Below are 18496 nucleotides of genomic sequence, written 5' to 3' on the forward strand. Positions count from 1 at the left end.
GGGGTCCTCACCAGGGCCCTGGACTGGTTGACTCTCTCTGATCCTCTCTCTCTGGGGCTGCATCCACCCCACCCCAGATGGCCTGGGAATCTAAAGGCTCCCACTCAACTCTTCTCCTGGACTCAGCCCAGGGGCTCCTCAGCTGGAGGCTGCGGGCCCCTTGGCACACAGAAGGCCTGGTGGCTCCCCTACTAGGCCTGGTAGGGCCAAGGGTTAGAACTGCAGAGACCTCCTCTGGAGTCCATCTGCGTGTGTGTTGTGTCCTCAGAGGGCCTTTCCCCAGGCCCCATCAAGCCTCCCTACAGTACTAGAGTCCTGCTCAGCACGGGGTCCTGTCCCCACCTGCTTCTGTCCTTCATTCCCCCTCCACTCCAGTGTCTGTTGGCAACCTAGCCCCGAGCAGGGTGCCAGGCACTTGGTAGGCACCATTTAAGAAACATTAGTCAGTGCATCAAAAGAGCAGGGATTCCACCCAGCCACATGGGGGAGGGTAGGAGGCTGTGCTGGCAAAGCCTGGCAGCCCTAGGACATCCGTGGGAATGTCTGTCGTCCTGCAGTGCAGACTTGGCTGCCTCTCTAGACAGGAGCTACAAGCCCCCGCCCCCCAAACCCCCAACCCACCAGGTTGATTCCCTGTAGGGGGGCTCCTCTCTTGGGGCTGAAGTACCTGTCCCAGCCTCCTCACTGGGGTCTTCTGGCCTGGTGACTTGGACTGGGCCCCAGATGGGAACCTCAGTGTACCCCCAACTACTCCTCTGTATTAAAGCCTAGGCAACCCCACCCTCTCCTCTGTGCTGCCTGCCTAGTGGTCCCGCTTCCTGTCGAGGGAGAAAGGAGTAGTTCCGGAATCACTTGCCTCCACTCGTCAGGGGCCTTGTCAGGGGAAGGGCGGGAGCAGGGGGTTCAGTGCCCCAATGGCTCTGGGACACAGCACAGTGAGTTCCTTCCTGCTGTCTGGGTGCTTGTGCCGTGCCTCTTCCTGAATGTCCCCAGTGTGTTCCAGTACGAGTGGCCACAAGTATGGACTTTGGTTTGGGTGCAATTCTGAATCCTTTGCTTGGTAGCTATTGATCTGAGGCAAGCTGGTTAACCTCCCTAAGCTTTTGTTTATTTATTTATTTTAATCTGCAAAATGGGCATATGGATGATATTGGACCTTTAGGGTGCTGTGAATGTTGTGAGCTACGGGCTTAGCTAGGGCAGGTGAACGTCAGCTGCTGGCCTCACGACACTTCCTGCAACGGCTTCTCTTCTCTTGGGGAGACTGGAATTAGAGGAAGGCCATCCAGCAGGGTGCTGGGGGAAGCTGTAACCTCCTCTCACTGTGCTGTGTCCCAGAGCCCCAATTCTGAAATTGAAAGGACATCCTCTACTCAAGAGAGTATTTGCAAACTGTCTCTGAAACTGCTTTTCAACTCGTGTCCAAAGCTTCCGTGAAGCTGCTGCGGGGACCGCCATCGGACAAGAGGCATAGAGTGGACTTTGTACCCTTCTCTTGAACGAGGGCTACTCTTGCTTCTTAGATTCTGTCAAACATTGGGCTCCACATAATATTTCTTTAAAATACATGACTGCTGCTGCTAAGTTGCTTCAGTCGTGTCTAACTCTGTGCGACCCCAGAGATGGCAGCCCACCAGGCTCTCCCATCCCTGGGATTCTCCAGGCAAGAACACTGGAGTGGGTTGCCATTTCCATCTCCAATGTATAAAAGGGAAAACTGAAAGTGGAGTCGCTCAGTCGTGTCCGACTCTTTGCTACCCCATGGACTGCAGCCCACCAGGCTCCTCCGTCCATGGGATTTTCCAGGCAAGAGTCCTGGAGTGGGTGGCCATTGCCTTCTCCAAAATACATGACACACTGTTATAACAGTTTGAACATGAATATTTATATAATAATCTTTGGTAAAATGTTTGGGCACAACTGTATTAAAATGACACCATCATCATCACCATTTTAAGCTGTTAAGAACAGATCCTACACTAATCTGAGCCAAAAGGCAGAGAAGCAATCATAATCACTTAAAAAATAAAGTTATATAAAGACTTCCCCATGTTAGGCAGTCTTCTAAATTCTGGAGACTTAAAAAGGCATAAAAACATGCCTCCTGCCATCAAGGAGAATAATTAGCAAACGTCCATAAAAATTGCTTTCATTCCCACCTGTGTGTTCATTAAAGCCCATGAGGGTTGCAGATGAAGAAACAGGGGCTGAACTTCTAGAAAATATCAACACCACCAACCAGTGGGACTCAGCTTTGCCCCACCCCCACTTCTTCCCATCTGAAGTACAGTTTATAATGTCAGTGGACACACACACACACACACACACACACACACGTACATACACCTACCTTCCCTACTCATTCCCCATTGTCTCCAGTCCTGTCCCCAAGAGCAGGGAGAATGAATATCAGCTTTGAGACAGTGGGTCTGATGTTTAAGACCCACCCCTAAACCAAGGCCTGGGCTGCTTTGTTCTCACATTTGTCTTGCCAGGCAGAGAAAGCAAGCTACAGTTTTGTGCCTGTGTCCATGCCTAGGGCTTCCCAGTTGGCGCTAGGTGTAAAGAACCTGCCTGCCAATGCAAGAGCCAGAAGAGACACGGATTCAATCCCTGGGGTGGGAGGATCCCCTGGAGAAGGGCATGGCAATCCACTCCAGTATTCTTGCCTGGAGAATCCCAAGGACAGAGGAGCCTGGCAGGCTACAGTCCATAGGGTTGCAAAGAGTTGGACATGACTGAAGCAATTTAGCACATCCATGCCTGCCATTATGAGAATACTTAGCCTTCCTTGTGTGGATCCGAAAAAGGGTCCCCCGAGGTGGAACTGGGATCCCCATGTCCCTGCGGAGTGGACTCTGTCCTTCCCTGGCCAGGTCTGGGTCCAGCTGATGAGCTGTCCTGGGCTCAGTGCCTCAGAGGTTTCTTGCATCAGGCAGTCAGCTGCTAAGCACCAAAGGGTCTGAGCCCAGAATCAGAAAAAGCACCAACTCCACGGCTCACGGTGGGGGCTCTCAGAGCGCTGGCACTGGCAGGCCAGCTGGTGGCTTGGGTGGGCCCCAGCAGCTCAGTGTCCTCAGAGGCTGCAAGAACTAGATGACAGGGTGTCCCAGGGCTGCTCACGCCGGTCCACTCCTCTGCAGTCCTTCCTGCCAGTCACCACTCTAAACCCCTCCTGGCATAGTTGATGCCGAAAAACCTGCACCAGCTCAGAGCAGACTGCCTTAGAACCTGCACCCGTGTGCCTGCGAGGCCCCACATTGGAGCTGATGATGGACTAGGACATTTCATCTTTCCTTCTGAGTTTGCTTTTCCCCTTTGCTTTTGAATTGTAACTTTGCTGACTGTGTCTCTCCTAATCTCATTTAAGTCCATTCCTTTGGGGCCATTAGCTTGGCCATCAATTTCTTTCAGGGTAGGAACCATGTCTTGCCCTGCTCCCTCTTCCTCTCCTGTCACTGGCTTATTCTCGCAGTGCCTGAAGGGCCCTGTAATCATGCTCATGTGTACATCTGATACACAGAAAACTGGAGAAAAGCGAGACAATGCACCAGAATACTAATAGTGATTGTTTTTTAATAAAGGAATTTTGTGTGATTTATATTTTTCCTTTTTATATTTTTCTGCAGTTTCAACCTTCCTCTAAAGTAGTATATATTACTTCCATTTTGATGCTTGTATGAATTTTATAATAAGAAAGAGTTCTTTAAAAATTACTGAAAAGTAACAGAACAATTTGTATTCTGAGGTAATGCTGTCCAGCTTGATAGAATATGGATGTGTTTCAATCTTTTCCTCGTTAGAAAAGAGTTTCATTATTGGAAGGTAAAGGGAAATAATTTAAAAGCAGCAACGCACAACCTCCCCTCCCATCGTTGTATTCTATCAGAGACAATGTAAAATCAGGTGAATTTTCCAAGGTACCTCCTGCAGACATCCTTTGAATAAAGATTCAAGAATTGTACCTGTATGTGGATCAAATATGCATTTCCCGCCCCCACCCCCACCCCCCGCATCCTTGGAAGCTTATTTGACTCTAGCACTGCAACCTGATAAAAGTGTTTAAAATCTTGTCTCAGTTGTTGACTGTAAGCAAGTCATTTAACTTTTCTCATCTGCAAAATGGGAATGAGGACACTTTTCTGGCCAGGCCGTGGTGAGGCTAATGATCTTGTAAGTAACACGTTCTGTCTGGTCCCGATACACACTAGAAGCTCGACTATGGGGATGGTTTTTCTCTGAGTCCCTGGAGGCAGGCCCCAGACGCAGAGAGTTCAGCACGGCTTGCTTCTCTGTTTCTCCTGCTCTGGTGTGGCTGACCCTCCAGCGTAGCTTCCACAGCTGCTGGGGGAGACACCTGGATATTCTGTGTCCTAAATGTCACAAGGAGGTCTGAAGCTGCCTGCTGAGAGACCAAGGGAGGGCAGTCAGAGGGAAACGGAAAGGTATGCAACAGTGAAGTGAAGTCACTCAGTCGTGTCCGACTCTGCGACCCCGTGGACTGTAGCCTACCACTCTCCTCCGTCCGTGGGATTTTCCAGGCAAGGGTCCTGGAGTGGGTTGCCATTTCCTTCTCCAGAGGAAGAACTATATATATAGTTCTTCTTTAGTTTTATATAATTATAAAAGACAGCATAAAGACATATTTTTCTCTTTTCCTTTCTTAGCTGATTTAAAAAGCAATTGTATAAAATCATATGTTTATAATGTTTTGTAGAGTGTGTAACACATTGAAAAATATATATTGCCAATAACTACAAGAAAAGGTGGGTGGTAGCAAGCTGCTAAGGAAATAACTACAGATAGGAAAGTAATAATTATAGTAGTGTATTGTTGGTGTATAACATTAATATATATGTGACGATAATAGCACACAAAAGAGGAAGAGAGACTAGAACCGGAGGGTATCATCTTTACATATTACTGGAATTAGACCAGTGCAAATCTGAAGTTGATTCTGATGTTAGGATGTGCATGGTAAATCCTAGAGCCATCACTAAAAAACCAAAGGAAAAAAATCCTTAAAGATATACTGAAAAAATTATCAAAGAAATTGAAATGCTAATCAGAAAATACTCCTTTAATACAAAGAAAGCAGTAGAAGAGAAATAGAGGAACAACAACAACAACAACAAAAAACACCAACACACGATACATACAGAAAACAAAAGTGAAATGGCAGACGTCAACTCAAATATATAAATAATCCAAATATTAATTATTAATCCAAATAGTAAATGTGAATGATGCAAGCAATCTAATAATTAGGCAGATGAATAAAGGAACTGCCCTTATAGCTCAGCTGGTAAAGAATCCGCCTGCAGTGCAGGACTTCTGGGTCGAGAAGATCCCCTGGAGAAGGGATAGGCTTCCCACTCCAGTATTCATGGGCTCCCCTGATGATGCAGGTGGTAAAGAATCCGCCTGCAGTGTGGAAGACCTGGGTTCCATCCCTGGGTGGGGAAGATCCCCTGAAAGGGGGCATGGCAACTCACTCCAGTATTCTTGCCTAGAGAATCGCTGTGGATGGAGGAGCCTGACAGGCTGTAGTCCATGGGGTTGTAAAGAGTTGAACAGGCCTGAGCGCCTAAGCACAGCACAGCACATGGTAGCTCTGGGCTTCTTTGGTAGCTCAGCTGGTAAAAAATCCACCTGCAATGCAGGAGACCCCAGTTCAGTTCCTGGGTTGGGAAGATCCCCTGGAGAAGGGAAAGGCTACCCACTCCAGTATTCTTGGGCTTCCCTGGTGGCTCAAATGGTAAAGAATCCTCCTACAATATGGGAGACCTGGGTTTGACCCCTGGGTTGGGAAGATTCCTTGGAAGAGGGCATGGAAACCCACTTCAGTATTCTTGCCTGGAGAATCCCCATGGACAGAGGAGCCTGGCAGGTTACAGTCCATGAGGCTGCAAAGAGTTGGACACGACTGAGCAACTAAGCACAGCACAGAAGAAACACTCTTTAGATTTAAAGACACAGGTAGAATGAAAATAGAAGGATGGAAAGAGATTTATTTCTTGCAAGAACTGAAGAAAGCTGAAGTGGCTATACTGACAACAGATAAAATAGACTTTAACACAGAAGAACTATTAGAGATAAAGAGGGACATTTTATAGTGATAAAAGAGTCAATCCTCTGGGAAAATATATACTAATTATAAGCATAGTGTAGTGCAGTGAAGTTCCTCAGTCGTGTCAGACTCTTTGCAACCCCATGGACTGTAGTCTACCTGTCTCCTCCATCCCTGGGATTCTCCAGGCAAGAGTACTGGAGTGGGTTGCCATTTCCTTCTCCAGGGGATCTTCCCGACCCAGGGATCGAACCCAGGTCTCCTGCATTGTACAAAGACGCTTTTACCGTCTGAGCCACCAGGGAAGTCACAATTATAAGCATATATTCACCTAATAACAGAGGACCAAAATACAGAAAGCAAAACTGACTGAAATGAAGAGAATTAAACATAATAGTTGGAGATTTCAATAATCCACTTTCAATAATGGAGGAAGTAGACATGAGATTAATAAGGACAACAGATATGTGAAAAGATGCTCAGCGTCACAAATCACTAGGGAAATGTAAATCAAAACCATAATGAGATTACCTCATGCCTGTTAGAATGATCAGCATCAAAAAGGCAAAAAATAATAAATGTGAAGAAAAGGAAACTTTTGTGTACTCTTGCTGGAAATGTAAATTGGTGAAACCACCATACAAAGCAGTATGGAGCGTTCTCAAATAATGAAAATAGAACTATCATGTGATATGGGGATTCTACTTCTGGATAAATTCAAAGAAAGCAAAACCCTATGTGGAAAATTCTGCACCCCCCAGTTCATAGCAGCATATTTACTATAGTCAAGATGTGGAAACAATCTAAGTGTCCATCAATGGATAAGTAGATAAAGAAATTGTGCTATATATACAATGAAATATTATTCAGTCAAAATTAGGAAATATTGCCATTTGAGACAACATGGATGGAGCTTCAAGGTAATTATGACTTTTTAAGTGAAAGAAATAAACAGAGAAAGACAAAGACTAAATGACCTCACCTATATGTGGAATCTAAACAACAACAACACAAAACTCATAGAAAAAGATGTCAGATTTGTGGTTATCAAAGGTGTGGAGTTGGAGAAAAGGGGAATTTGAGGAAGGTGGTCAAAGGCACAAACTTCCATTTATAAAATAAATGAACACTAGGGCTCTAATGTATAACTTGATGGCTATAGTTAACACTGTTGTGTAGTATCTATGAAAGTAAAGAGGGTAAATCCTAAGAGTTCTCATCACAAGGAAAAAACTATTTGTGTCTCTGTGAGATGATGGATGTTAACTAAACTTACTGTGGTGATCATTAGGTGATGTGTATAGGTCAAGTCACTGTGCTGTGTGCTACACACTTATACTCTGTGTATACACAGTGTACTCTGTGTCACTTATATCTCAGTAAAGCTGGAGGGAATTTTTAAAAAAGTTAACAAAGAAAGGGAAGACTTTAACAACACTGTAAATCCAATAGACCTAACAGACATCTATGGAATGCTCCACCCAACAAAAATAACACATATTCTTTTCAAGGACATATGGAACATTCTCCGGGGTAGATCATAGCCCATAAAACAAACTTCAATACATTTAAAAGAACAGAAATAATATAAAGTGTAGTCTCCAATTACATTGGAAGAAAATTAGAAATCAATCTCAGGAAAGAAACTGAGAAACTAACAACATACTTCTAAATAGCCAATGGGCCAAAGAAAAATTCAAAAGAAAAATAAGAAAGTATCTTGAAATGAATGAAAATAAAAATACAACATATTAAAAATCCATGTAATGCAGCAAAAGCTATGTTTAGAGGGAAATTTATAGCTGTAAATGCCTAATTAAGAAAAAAGAAAGAACTCAAATCTACAACCTAAACTTTCACATTAAGACACTAAAAAAGAACAGCAATCTAAATGTAAGGAGAGCAAGAAAAGAAATAATAAGGATTAGAGTGAAAATTAATGAAACAGAGACTAGAAAAACAACAGAGAAGTTCAATTAAACCAAAAGCTGATTCTTTGAAAAGGTCAACAAAATCAGCAATCCTTTAGCTTGATTAAAATCTAGGAAAAAAGAGAAGACAATTAATAAAATCAGAAATGAAAGAGTAACTTTATTATCAACATTACAGAAATAAAAAGGACTCTGAAAGGATACTGTTGTTGACTTAAAAAAATGCACAAGATGAGAGTCACAAGTCAAGTTTTATTTGGGGCAAAATGAGAGCTGTAGCCTGGCAGAGAGTATTATAGATAGCTCTGAGAAACTGCTCCAAAGATGTAGGGTGGAAGGTCAGTGTATATGTGATTTTGCTGAAGGGGGAGTACATGCAATCAAGCACATGCTTTTTGCAGAAGATTTCTGCTAGTCTTGTGAAGATTACTGCTACTCACAAGGAGCAAACCTCACCATGAAGAATTTTAGAGCATTTCTGCTGCTGCTGCTGCTGCTAAGTCGCTTCAGTCATGTCCAACTCTGTGCGACCCCGTAGACGGCAGCCCACCAGGCAAGAGCGCTGGAGTGGGTTGCCATTTCCTTCTCCAATGCATGAAAGTGAAAAGTGAAAGTGAAGTCGCTCAGTCGTGTCCGACTCTTTGCGACCCCATGGACTGCAGCCCACCAGGCTCCTCTGTCCATGGGATTTTCCAGGCAAGAGTACTGGAGTGGGGTGCCAAGCATTTCTAGATAAGAGGAAATACAAGAATTGGGCCCATAAATTTGGCTCCTGAAAATATCAATCTAAAGACCAGTTTTCCCCAGAGCACAGAGTTTCTGCTTCATTTCCGCTCTCCACTCTGAACTCCTTTCAGGTGGTGTTGAAAATCAGCTGTGCAGCAGCACGCAATTTAATCCTTAAGAGGCAGCAAGTACCAGTGTCAAGTGCTAATTTGTAGTTGACAGGGCCCCCTCATGATCATAAATTTGACCATGCTTTGGGAGGCATTTCATGACCATTTTGTCCCATGGTGCTAGGAAGGGTCATTCCTAGATCTGGCAGAGATTTTGCTGATAGGCCACTCAATGTGCTATTACTGGACTAGGTCTTATTAACAGCAACTAAAGGTTACTCTGGACCACCTGTCTTACTAGTCTATTATGGTCCAGGAAAATTCCCTCTTGCTTCTTTCCATATCTGTAGTTACACTACTACAATCATTGATCTCATACAGAACCATATATTTGATCAACTGCTTTAAGTTGCTGAGTCATTATTATTTTCGCATGAGGCACAGTCATACATTTGGTAACACAAGAAACAATAATCTTGTAATACAGACAAAATAAAAATAGTATAGCTAATAACATTAATAGAGTTATAGGTAAATATTTAAGCCAAGCATTTCCCATGCCAAACCAGGTTCTGAAGAGACCATCAAGACTAGGGAGTGGGTCATTTAAGGAAGAAATCTGGTTTTTGTTCTGATCCGATATGGCTCATTAAGTGCCTTATATTAGAGGATTCATCAGGCACAGCATTCAGTTTGAAGTAATGAGATAAGAGGCTGTAAGAATGTCAAGGGCCATGTGATTTTGCAGCACTGCTTTCTCATCATAGAAATCTCAGAATTCAATTGGCTAATAGTTGGTTATTGTCATTTAAGCCCATTGAGTAAATTTTGTTAAGGCTTCAATATGGGCGATTACATTCTCCAATCCTATTGAAGGTGCAAAAATAGCTGCTAAATGGTCATACCAGTGAAATGCAAATCCATTGACCCACTGGATTTGTACCAATGGTAGATTGGCCAGGGTCATCTCTAGATTGTTACTTATGTGACCTTGAATCCAAGGGAATCCCAGGAGACATCTTCTTACCCATCCTGGTGGAAGCTAAGGCCATAAAACTAAGTACCGCGAATTCCATGAGTTCCATTAGGTGCAACGCAGTGAATCTCTGGTCATCTGACCTAGTCAGTTCCATACCAGTCACTAATGGTAGTAACGTGTAGGTATCATTCATAAGGCACTCAGCCTAGTTTCCTAATGTTACTAGCCTGATCATCCTTAATATGACTTGATTGTTTCCAACATAGAGGAGCTTTTAAACTTAAATGACCATAGTCTGGTATTAACCACATATCCATCTTGTAATTGTGAGACGTTTTATTTCTTGGCTGAAATTTTTCTTGTTTCTCTGATTGGGCTTGAGTAACTTTAGATTAAAATTCATTTTTTATGGCCAGGGTCAGAGAAGGTAACATTAATTGACTAGGTGAGCGGATTCCTATCTGGTAATACCAAAAGTAGCCTTAACAGGACTAAATTTTCTTTCTTCTAATATAATTTCCTGAGGGCTATCCAATCAGAGCTTTGGAGGGGAGAAATCCACCAAGGCATCCTCAGAGTACTAGACAAAGTAATTGGTGGGAAACCCAACAATTGGATTGATTTGATTTTTAAAATCAGCATAGGATTGTTCCATAATAGGAAAACATTTGATTCATATGCAAAGGTCCAAGAACTCAAGAAAACATTATAAAGATCACACGAGTCAGGTCCAGGATCTTGGACTAGTTGTCTATTTCTGATTTCCTATTCTTCTCATCCTACTCTAGTGCAGCTCCTCGGCTGTTTGAGCATTGTTTTAAAGTCATTTTGAATATGTACAGCCATGGCTGATTCATGTCAATGTATGGCAAAACCCACTATAATATTGTAAAGTAATTAGCCTCCAGTTAAAATAAATAAATAAATAAATAAAAATAAAGTGGTTTTGAGGTCAGCCATTGTCTCTATCAGCCAGTCCAGTGTAAGGACCCTTTGTAAGTGAGAGTTAATCTAAGAATCAATTCCTTCAGTTTCTCTGTGCATGAAGTAGTTAAGAGTACCTTATAAGGATCCTTAGGTTGGAGACAGTCTCTTGTTTCAGGTCGTGGGGCATCTGATCTTCATCCAAAGATACATTACTAAGATATGCTTCAGAAACAAACAGAGTGTCTTTTTAATAATTCAATTAAACTTTACATTAACATAATGGAACAAAAAGGAACTGTACAGGAATTGAGTCTTATTAAATACAGATCTCTATTAACAAAACTGGGATTTAATATTCACTGAAACATAATATTTACTTTCTCTAAAATTACCCTCATTTTCTACCAAATATAACCAAATTAAGTCTAATTTGTTTGCAAAATAAGTCTGGTCTCAATAAACTTGACTTGATGATTTATGTAACTATAATTGATCATATAGTCCTTTTTTGCTTTGATGGAACTTTTATAAGGAGTCTCACACTGAACTTAAAAAAAAACTCTCAGGGCACAGAAAGTCATGCCAGGATTTATCACAGATTTTGCCTAACAGATGTAAGTGAATTCCTCCATTTTCAAGGTCCTTAAAATGCTTTAAGCTTTCTGTACCTGTTAGTGATGTAGTTTATCTGGGAAAGCTGCTGGAAACCTAAGAGTCTCCAATTTCTGGAGGGATCAGATAGAGAGAAAAGGTGAATGTTTCAATTCTGTTTTCAAAGGTATAACTTACCAAATTACTGTATGTCTTAATTAGTTTGAAGGGAAGGTTTTCCTTATACCTGGAAAACATAGATTCAAACCAGTAATTTTTTAGACATCAACCGTAAAATTATAACCACATTCACCAGTTCACTCAGTCTTATATAATCAATCCTTTTTGTTAACAGTTTTATGAAGGTGTTAGGTTTTCCATTGGAATTCTTTAATTTCTTACCCAGTTCAGTGTTTTAGTCTGAAAATCAGAAACTTGTCTTTATCCAAAAGTCCTTTCTATAAATCTTCTTGAAGAAGATGCATCTTTGCAAATACATTAGAATAAAGCCATAAATGTCTAAAATGAGAAAAGACTTCAGAAAGCATGTTTAGAATCTGATTACAATGCAATTGACAAGGGAACTTGGTTACTGCTATAACATACAACTCTTTAAGATAATGACCGGAATTATGACATAACATTTTACCAGGACATGTCAGAATTTTTGGAATGCCATATAATTTCTAGAATACCTATGTTAGTAAGTATTTACTATACAATGTAACCTAAGAAGATTTATTACTCATTTGACAATACTTTCTATGTAATTTAACATACCAAATAAATCTAGTTAGTTTAATATCTCTCTCTGGGGTATTTCAGGGGATCTTTGAAGCATTCCAAAGATAGCTAGAGGTCAAGAGGACTTCATTAAAATTTAATTTAGGAAGTTTTGTCAAAAAATGTTGTAAAAGTTTAGAATAATCAGTCAGGTGGAATCATAGATCCCCGTGAAACAAGAGTTATTCACTTAGCCAAAGTAACAATAAAAGATTTCAAAGACAAATACAGAGCATAGTACTTAAAAGATAAAGAGCTTAAAATCTGTTATCAAAGGCAATTCAACATAAGAAAGTTTGTCCTCTTAACTGAGAGAAAAGCCAAATTCAAAATTTAAACCAGCTTACTTTTAAATTCATGAACTCAATTAAATTTATTTGAAACTTTGTCAATCCTGACCATGCTGAAAACTTTTTTCTTGGGGTCCACTTCTACAAGCATTTCACCACTTTCTGTACCATCATTTCCATATTTTCCACCCAGAAACAGCTGTAAGTCAGACCTACTTCCTTTTCCTTATTACAATGCACTTCCATTCCTCACGTTTTCTTCACTGAATACACACATCCTACTCAAGGTTCCTTAAGTATCCGTGTGTGTATGCTCAATCTCTTTAGTCATGTCTGACTCTTTGTGACCCATAGACTGTTGCCTGCCAGGCTCCTCTGTCAATGAAATTCTCTAGGCAAGAATACCAAAGTGGGCTGCCATGCCCTCATCCAGAAGATCTTCCCAGCCCAGGGGTTGAACCAGTGTCTCCTGGATAGCGAGCAGATTCTTTACCCACTGAGCCATCTGGGAAGCCCTGCTGCTGCTAAGTTGCTCAGTCGTGTCCGACTCTGTGCGACCCCATAGACGGCAGCCCACCAGGCTCCCTTGTCCCTGGGATTCTCCAGGCAAGAACACTGGAGTGGGTTGCCATTTCCTTCCCCAGCGCATGAAAGTGAAAAGTGAAAGTGAAGTCGCTCAGTCATGTCTGAATCTTAGCGACCCCATGGACTGCAGCCCGCCAGGGACGGGGGAGCCTGGTAGGCTGTCATCTATGGGATTGCACAGAGTTGGCCACGGCTGAAGCGACTTAGCAGCAGCAGCAGCAGCATACTGGTGAATCTTGAAAATATGCTCCGTGAAAGAAGCCAGTCACAGCTGACCACACATTATGTGATTCCGTGTGGTGTGAAAATCCAAAATATCCCTTGACAGAGAGAGAGGTAGAGTGGTGGTTTCCTGGGGCTAGGGGAGGGTGAGCATGTGAAAGGGGTGAGAGCTGAAGGGGACAATGCTGCTTTCGGAGGTGATGAAAATGTTAAAGCAATGAACTTGATCACCCTGCATTGAGGTAGAAACATGTCTGTGACTGCTAGTTTTAAAAGCAGGGTGAGGAGAAATGCATATAAGATATCATTCCATCTTTGTCAAAGAAAAAAATGAAGATGTAGCAACAATGTCTAGAAGGATCCACAGTAAGCAGTGGCTAAGTTTAGAAGGAAGGTTTGAGAAGGAAGTTTATGCTTTACGCTTTATCTTATGCTTTTTCTAGGTCATGTGATTTTTTTAAACAACTGTATGTTATTTTTGTACTCAAAAAACAAAAGGTATATCCACAAAAAAACAAATGAGAAAGAAGACTCGATTAGCATTTGTAATCAGCAAATATTCTTTGGTGAGACAGGATGTGTAAACATGAAAATGATGGACCCAACCAACTGTAGAATGGATGAAAGGCAGCAGATTGACCTTCCCAGCTCTGCCATCTCCCTGGGATGGTGCTCTGGGCTCTTCAGGATGGAACACGCGGCCCCTGGGAGGCTGCCCGTCTTCTCAGGAGCCTTATTTCCCATGACTTCCCCAGTGGGCTGCTGCTTTCTTCATTTCATTCCCCATCCCACTGGATTTGTCTGTCCTCCTACTGCTTCTGAGGCAGGGATAGATGGACCCCAGGCTAAGTAGCTGGGGATTATCCCCTGTGGACAGATACCCCAAATTAGCAGGAGTGAGAGAGGAACCGAGCCTTGCCTAGATGAGAAATAAAAGAACACTTATTTCTCATTCTCAAAGTCAAGATCTTCCTGACTACACCTGTGCAGAAAGGCTTCGCAGAGGTCAAAAGAGAGGGGACAATGGCACCTCATAGTAAGTGATGTCAACCTATCCTCTTTGCTAGAATCCATCTCGGCTGAGAGATGTGCTCACACAATGGGAGGATCCTGAGATTTACTAAATGTGGACTCAGAACCAGGATGAATGGGCAAAGGACACCCAGAAGAAAGTCCTATAAAAGTGATTCAAACTACCATGAAGGAGTGACTCTCTGCCTGCTCACGTGTCCATCCACGTTCACTGCTCTCCTCCTAATAAACACTCTGCTTGTTTCGCTGCTTTCTGTTTCCACGTGGAAGTTCATTTAGACACAGCTGACGGCCAGGGCCTTGTCCTTGACCACTGGCCTCTGGTGGGCCCCTGGCTAGGATTCAGTGCTCTCACTGCTGCGGCCTGGCTTCAATCTCTGGCCAGAACCGCGACCCTGCTCCAAGTTGCTGTGGGCAGAGGCCACTCGAGATCACCTCCTCTCCCCAAGGGGTCAAGTTCAACGTCTCTGTGCTCCTCCCTACTTCTCAGCAGCGCGTGCCAGCCTCGATCCTGCCTATTCTCACAATGCTCTCATCTCTTGGCCTCGGGGCGGCCAAGCTCACTGCAGGCTCCCCAGCCCTCTCCGGCTGCCTTTCCTCAGCTGTCCTTCTGCCCCGTGCTGTTCGGGATATGGGTGTGCTGGGCTCTGACCGAGCCTTTGTCGTCCTACCTCTGCTCCTCCCTAGGAACCTCTTCTGAGCCCTGCCACCCTATTTCTCGTCAGGATCACCCAAAACAACTTTCCCTCCCCTGTGTCATATTGAGGAGAAGAGGCAGAAATGTAGATACAGAGAGAAGATTCTCTAAAGGTAAGCAAGCTCAAAAGGCCAAATTTTCCTCTCCCTCAAACTGGGTAAGACTAGGCCAGGTAAAAGGAGAGAGAGAAGCAGAAGCCTTTTAGCTGGGGGCTGGGGGGGCCAGAGAGAGGGAGAAAGCAAGCTTCTGGTATCTCTTCTTATGAAGGCACTAGTCCCCTCCTGAGGGCCCCACCCTCATGACCTCCTCTGACACCCAAATGCAGACAAGGCCCTGTCTTCAAATATGACCACACTCGGGTTTGAACAAATGGATTTTGGGAGGACAGAAAGATTCGGTCCATAACACACGGGCTCAGGGCTGAGCTGTTCCTTATCAGAGATAGCATGCAACAGTTCAGGAAGAGAAATCTCACCAGACTTTGCTGGCACCCTGATCTTGGCCTTTCAATCTACAGGCTGTGTAGTTGATTCCTGTTGTTGAAGCCACTTGGTGTGCAGTATTTTGTTATGGCAGTCAAGCTGACTGAGACAGCTCCTAAGAGGTCCCTGCTCCTTCTCCTCTCCTCCTCATGCAGGTCTTGCTCCTCAATACTCTATGAGAAGACAGCTCTTGGGGCCAGCCTCAGCACTCCTTAGGGAAGTCCAGCTAAAAGACAGCTTTCTTCCAGGCCTCTGGGTAGATCCTGAGCTCAGCTCTGCTCATCCCCTTCTATGGGCACACAGGTCCTTGGCCCTGCCTGCCTGGCGGTAGGGACATGTGGACTTCCCACTCTGTTCTGGTCGAAAGCAAGAGGGAGCAGGTGCTAGCCACTGGGCTGAATGCTTAACACCCACTCAACATAGCACTGAGAGGATCATGAGGTGTGTGGGCTCATGGGAGGCAGGCAGCATGGGTGCTGGGGAGGCGTATGCATGGGGGTGGAGGGGGAAACGACCACCTGCGATCATCTGCTCTGCAACCACAACTACACACGCAACTCATCCAACTCTCATTGCCACCTGGGGTGAGAGGCCCTGGTACCAAGTACAGGGGAAGGAACGCTCTGGACACTCTCCCCAGCGCTGGGCAGTTGGGGGCAGGGCTAGGAGCTGTATCTGTGGGGACTCTGCTGCAGGGCACGGCTGGCTTGCTCAGGCCCCTCCCACATCCTTGCCCTGGAGTAGGTACCAGAGGGCTGGTGTGGGGCCAAGGTGCACTTGGACTTGCTCTCTAGTCCAATGTACTGATGGGGTGAGTGCCCACATTAGTGAGCAAAAGTCTTCATCAGAAGCCTCTCATCCCCTACTGCCCCCTTCCTTGCCCCTTTGAGAGGGGTGCTGGGCTAAAAAGTGGATGCGCTGCAGAGGTGGTTGGCTGGGCACTGACCCTCTGTCTGCCTTCCACTTGTCTTGTTTGGATTATGCCCTTTGAATTAAACATGGTCCCTCCAGGCTTTGATTTGAAAGCAAACACAGTGCTGGTTACAGACTGAGCTGTTATCAGCAGCACCACCTTGGTGTGACTTCTTTATCAGATCCTTTTATCCCCGCAAGACTGAAGATTGTACTAGAGAACAGAATAGACCTTTGGGAGAATTTGAAGGGAGGTGAAGATTCTCTTGCAAAGGTGCCATCACCCCTAACAGTCTTCAGCACAGGAAAATACATCTGGGATAACCGTCGCCTTGTTTAGACTTCACTGTGCTTGCTCTGGGGCCAGCTGCCTCTGTTTAGATGATGGCTTCACCTCCTAGCTGTGCACAAGACCTTAGCCTTCTTGTACCTCTATCTCTCAGCTGCAAAGTGGAGATATTAATATTACCTCTCTCTTAGGGGCCTGGTGAGCAGTGCCTTGTGTGCATTAAATGCTCAATTAAAAGAATAACAACAACTAGTTATCTACATGTCAATTTGCAGATTAAAAAACTCTTACGTGATCTCCTTAGAGTTGCAAATAGCTCTGGAAGCAGTTTTGACTCCCATTTTACAGATGAAGAAACTGAGGCTCAGAGAGATGAAGAGCCTGAATCTCTGAGACCAAGCCTTTAAGAGGAGGAGTTAGGAGGAAAACCCTGGATTGTAATTCCACATCTGCAGAGTCCTAAAATGCTTCAAGCTTTGAGGGTAACTGGAATCCGCCCTGATCCTTAACAAAATAATGTTAACCGCTTCTCTGAGCCTCGGTTTCCCCACTTGTAAAATGAGGCTGCTCCTATGGGTCTGCAGAATGTCAGGCAGATGTCTGCAGTGGGAGCAATGATCATCATTACGTAGCTGCATCAGTCTGGCAGGCCTGGGGGATTTCTCTGCTATTGCTGTTACGTCTGGCTTAGCCTGTCTGTCTACAGAAGGATAGCAGAGACCTTGAAGGCCAGGAGTGGGTCAAGAAAAGATAAAACACTGCCCCAGCCTATTATCTCAGCTTCAGATATCGACATTGGCAGACTTTTCCATGCTTGTGGAGGAAAAGCACTGAAACTCCTGCCAAGAGGAAAAACTGATTTGCCCACATGCAGTCCAGTCCTCTGATCTGTCCTTGGAGACAAAATAAGGAAACTACCTCTTTGATTCAAAGCTATTTTTATCTGCCTCTGAGCAGTGCTTATGGTACATTATTCGTTTCACAGGGAAGGGGGCAACTGGCAGTGGAGATAACCATTACCCTTGGCCCAGCCCATTAAATGAGTGCCTTTTGTCTTCTCTAACAGTGCAGGAGGGGCCAGGTTTGTGTCTTAGGCTGATGGTGGCAGAGAAATGGTGTGTGCAAGTCCGCCTGGTGGACGAAGGAGGCAAAATCATCTTGGGTGCATCCAGTCCACATGATCTTGGGTGGCCTCGACCTGCGGCAGCTTGAAGCAGGATTCTGAGTCCCGCCCAGAGATGGAAGTCAGGCTGCGGTGGTGAGAGTGCTGAATCCTAGCCACTAGACCAGTGGCCAATGACAAAGCCCTGGCCCGTTGGTTTCGTAGAAGTGAATTTCCATAAAGAGAAAGTAGCGAAGCAAGTAAAGTGTTCATTAGGAGGGAAAAAAGTATATGAATAGATTCACATGGGGCAGAGGTAGGGACGGTGAAGGGTCTCAGAGAGACAGTAGCACCCTCATGGTAGTCTGAACCACTTATATGGGGCATTTCTTCTGGTTTCCTCTGGCCATTTTGCTTTTCTGAGTCTACTTATGGTATATCTCAGGATCCTCCCATGTGTGTGCACGCATCTCTTAGTCAAGATATATTCTAGCACAGAGGCCTGTTGGAAGGTTGACACTTCTTACTATGAGGTGGCATCCCCTCCCCTTTAGATCCCTCAAAGAGCCTTTCTGTGTGTGTGGAGTCTGGAAGGTTCTCTCAACCTCAAGAATGAGAACTACATGGACTCTTTATCTCTTATCTGGGCAGGGCAGGGCTCAGCTCCTCTCCCCTCCTGCTATTATCTTCATCCTGGAGTGTTTGTCCACAGAGTACAGACTACAGCTGCTTCAGCCTGGGGCCGTCTGTCTCCTACCTCACCCAGAA

Source organism: Capra hircus, chromosome 2 (assembly GCF_001704415.2).
Source record: "Capra hircus breed San Clemente chromosome 2, ASM170441v1, whole genome shotgun sequence".
Classification (NCBI taxonomy): Eukaryota; Metazoa; Chordata; class Mammalia; order Artiodactyla; family Bovidae; genus Capra; species Capra hircus.